This window comes from Triticum aestivum, chromosome 4D (assembly GCF_018294505.1).
Source record: "Triticum aestivum cultivar Chinese Spring chromosome 4D, IWGSC CS RefSeq v2.1, whole genome shotgun sequence".
Lineage (NCBI taxonomy): Eukaryota > Viridiplantae > Streptophyta > Magnoliopsida > Poales > Poaceae > Triticum > Triticum aestivum.
In genome coordinates, this window is record NC_057805.1 from 458,580,704 (window position 1) to 458,585,408 (window position 4,705).

The window sequence follows — 4,705 nt, forward strand, 5'->3', positions numbered from 1 at the left end:
CCCATTACGCCTCTGATTGACCCCTGCCTGCACATCTTGCAAATTTTCGTGTATGCATCTATGTGCCCGATTTGTTCTTGTGTTGCTCTCCTCCTTGTGTGATCGACCAACCAGAAAATTAGGCGAGTTAATAATTATCCGCTGGCGTCCTTCTGGAATCTGGATGGATGGAGGAACCTTTATCTTCCCCCCTCATCACCGAATAATCACCGCAATTTCGTCCGGTTTACACGCTCGCAGGTGTCATTCGCGGTCCGGGACGGGATTGGAGAACATTTTTGGGTGGAGAATATGTACATCTATCTGTCCATCTATCTATCTATCTACCCATCTCTCGTCTCCATCGAGCATATGAAACCATGCCCCCCTCACCTCACCTCATCTCCCACTTTATTTATTCCCGCGCCGGCGATTTAATGCGCTGCGTTAGGCGCCCCGAATTTTTTCACCAAATGGCCTCCGCTGTTTATTTGTCCCAAGAGTGATCGGCACGCCAGAGCGAGCGTACGTACTGTCATTTTCCTCCCTTTCTCTCGTGCATGCAGGAGAATCATCCCGCGTGAACGGTGAGGTGAAGAATGGTGGTGACGCGTCCACGCAAGTGGGGAGATGCTAGCCTTTCCGTTCCGTCTCTTTCCTTCTCCGATCGGAACAATGCACATCAGATCTTCCTACCGGCCGGTCTTCGCCGTCCCGTCGCCGTCGCGGCTTGGCCGTTCCCATGTGGCGACGAGAGCGACGGGCGGTAGCCGTCTGCGGCGCCGGCGACGGGCTCTTGGGTTTGCGCCTCGTGCCGTCAGACCATTGACGGCGTCTCCGGGTCAAGCTTTACGGCTCTGGTAAAACGCACGCAAAGCTTGCATTTGACCCGTCCCCCTTCTTTTTCCCCGTCTGTTTGCTTGTTGGGCCGGAAGTGAAGTGTGCCCCGGTTTCGGCCTGCTGATTTTTTTTGCGGGTGGTTTGGGCCTGCTGATTAACGACTGGGCTTCTCGAATGTCAGACAAGGCCTCTAATTAGGCCTTTATCCAGGTCTACGTGGCCTCTCTCTTTGGAAAAGAGGCCCAGGTCTGTTGGTTTGTTTCTCTCTGTCTCTCGCACAGTTGAGACCTCGAGAAAGATCCAGGCAGGCAGATGGACAGGCTGCAGCTACCACGCACAGAGGGCAGGCTAGCTAGGCCGAGGTCTGATCGTCCTTTGCTGGGGCTCCGTCTTGAATTCCCCAGGAGGCCGGGCCGGCAGCAACAGCAGCGAGGCAGCAGCAGAGCAACAGGACCAAAGTGAGCGAGTAGCAGTAGCGATCTGCACATGTGTGTGAGCGCAGCAGAGCAGAGGAAATTCAGTGAAGCCCCAAGGCCCAAGCTAGCCGCTAGATAGTACTCCTACTGGAGTACTTTCACCCACCCCTCGTCCATCCATCCATTCCTTCGCCGGTGGCCGTTCGCTTTTGTCGCCAGCCCCTGCTTTCACGGTTTCACCTCCTCCTGATCTCCTGTCATGGCCTGTAAAAAACGTGTGGATTCAGGCTCTGTCGCGTCAGTTCACGTGTTGGCAAGGGCACAGGCTTCTCGCTTTGTCTCGACGTACGCACGCAGTAGTAGATCGCCTCGCCTCGGAGATTCGCTGCGCCTCGCGGTAGTAGTATCAGGCCACGCGCGTGCGTCACGGTGGCCTGCCGGCGGGGAATCCGCGGGTGCCGCCGCACAATCAGCGGGGCATCATGCCGCAATCATCCACAGGTGACGAGCTCGCCCGGTCTCCGCTCGGCCAGGCGGATCGGCGGTGCGTCTGCATGTCCCGTCGCCTTTCGGCACTCTGCAGCGGCCGCACGGCGAGTAGGCCGGTGCATGTGGCCTTGTCAGGGCAAGTACTGACAATGTTGTAAGGGGAGTACCCTCTCTGTCAAAGGGAGGAAATGAAGGACTCATCCCACTCGCCGCTTAAGGCCAACTCCAACGCTCCACTCCAAACATATGGATCCGTTTGATCCGGATTTGGTCCGTTTGGGATGGAAGAACGATCGCCCATGTCCGGTTTCGGCTGGCCTCGTGTTGAGACATCCAACGCCTGGCCGCGGCTCCAACTTGTCTGCGTGGGTCATAAAAAATGCCAACAAAAATGCATGAAAAAATAATGAAAAAAGCATTGTAGAATAGTTTAAAACATAAAAAAAACACAATTAAATAGTCCGCCGTCGACCCATGTACGGTACTTAGGGCGTGTTCGGATCTCCTCCCACTCCACACTCCACAAATTCCTGAAGCGGGAGCCGAGCCGAACGATATATCAGTGAGAAGCTGGCTTCCGGAAGCTAAGGCCGAGGCCAGTGCAAAAACGAGGAGTGACGGCGGCCCAGCTCCACCAAAACTTGGAATCTGGAGTTCGCCCTTTTTACATCCAACTGCCACCGCCAAGTTACTTCACATCAAACCGGTACGCTCGCTGGAACAGATCGCTCCTCACTCCCTCGATCGAATCGGTACGGGGCTCCTTCTCTCGATCGATAGCCCAAGCTGGGCTGCCTCCAACCGGCCCAAACTGGCCCAGCAAGCTCCCAGCTGGGCTGCAGCGCTGGGAGAAGTTGCCGATGCTCCCGGACGCTCCTGCGATCGCTAGGTGGAGTTAGAAGCGAGGAGAAGAAGCTGGATATGTGAAGTTTTCAAAAGCCAGAGGAGATCAGAACAGGCCCTTAAGATGAAATTAAAAAAACTTAAGAAAGATAATGCGGCCGCCCCGCGCGCCGTAGAAGCCTTTGCCGTCGCAGCCGCCGTCTTCAGGCGCCACCATCGTCATCGTCGCTCATCAGGTCGATGTACGGTGGGGTGGTCCAGAAGTGGGGCGGCATGCCCCAGTATGGGCCGAGCGCGGGCTGTGCAAGCGGAGGGGGCGGCGGTGCGGCTGGTGGTGACCACGAAGCCCATACACGCTCCTACCTGGGCTCCTCCTTGACATCCTGCTTGACGCCCAACTCTGGCACATACACGTCGCCGAAGGCCGACAGCTCGAGCATCTCCTTCAGACCCTCCCACTCCTCCTGTTAGCACCTTTACTCCCGCTCGAAGTCATCCATGACGGCCTGCAAGAGCCGCTCCTCCCCCTCGGCCGTCATGGCGGGAGGCTGCTGGGGTGGCGGCAACGGGGTGGGAGACGGTGTCGGCGTCAGGCCGCGCACCCGCTTGCGGCCGCGGACTCTTGGCGGGCTCGGTGTGCGCGCACGAGTGGCACGGGCCGCACTCTGGGACACATGGGGCGGGCTACGACCACGGCCGACAAAAAAGGTTTGCCAACACATGTCGTGCTGTCCTGGAAGCATGTGTCTGAGAGGGGCGAGTCGACGGCATACCTGCAGCCGAAGAGGAGCTCACACGGAATCCGGGCGCGAAAGAGGGCGATCTCCTGGAGGCGGGCACGACCAGTCACCGGGATGGGGGGAATGGGCACCCGATCCGGGCTCAGACGCCACCCACTGGGGAGGTGCGCATCTGACTGCGGCAGCGGTGCGCCGGTCTCCCAGTACCGGCGGCACACTTTGACCTTGGCGTAGGGTCGGAAGCGTGGCCCGGCCGCCGGCGGGGAGATGGAGAAGGAGGACGGCGAGGTGAAGTGGCTAGCCGTGCTTCCGGGCGAGGCGGACGATGACCCCGCCTCGCAGTCCTGTTTGCACTTCTTGCCAGGGTGCCACTTCCAGAACCCCATGGCCGGCGGGGAGCGAGGTGGACGACGGCTGGGGTTTGTTGTCTCTGATGGAGGGGGGCAATGGTGGGAAGTGGACGAAGACGGGTAAGTGGAAGTGGCAGTGGAAGTCCATGGCTTCGCTATAAAAAAGGACGTTGCCGAGGGCCATCTGGGTGGCTGACTTGCGGGCCCGACCAGTCGTGCACATTGACTAAGGTCGGTGGGAGGTAGTTGGAAGGCCAACACGCGGGCCCGAGGCGGATGCCGAGACGCCGCATTCCCGTGCGTTCGTTGTCCTCGCGGTCGCAAAGCTCGCTCAACTATGCACCAGTAATGGGTCGAGCCGGACGAAAAACAGACGCGATTTGAGGATGGGGTTGTGCGTTAGGCTGGCTCGTATGTCCATTTGGGCCCAAACGGACGCAGTCGGACCATTTGGGGGCCTGCGTTGGAGTTGGCGTAAGAGCAGCGCCGAACCCAAATGGACACATATTTTTATCCTTTTTCGTCTGTTTGGGTCGGTCGTCCGCACTTTTTGCGTTTGGGTCGGCCATGCAACTAACGCAAGGACGCATTTTCGTCCTCACGGCCGGCCGACCGTGTTTTTATTAAACATATGGAAATTTGACCCTAGTTTACACAATTCAAACAAAATACAAACGTCTTATATAGTTTCACAAACCAAACAAATATATCATAGTTTGCAAGCCAAAAAAAATTAAATCGTCTCAAATACATTTTTAAAAAGATACATCTATTGGTTGCCAACGTGAGCCCACATGTGCTCAACCAAATCATTTTGTAGCTGAATGTGAGTGGCGGCGTCATACGAGCGAGGTCGCCGCGCTTTTGTCCACTTCAGGCAGGGCCGGGGTGCGGGGGCGAGGTGATGTTGGCGGCGACGCCAGGGAAGCTGCGGCGGCGGTGCGGCGAGGAGGTGGTGGCAACGACGTTGGAAGGTGGCGTGCTATGGGCGAGGAGGTATGCGGATGCGGACGGCTGGCCTGGGCACCGGAACTGGGCGGCGGCGGCG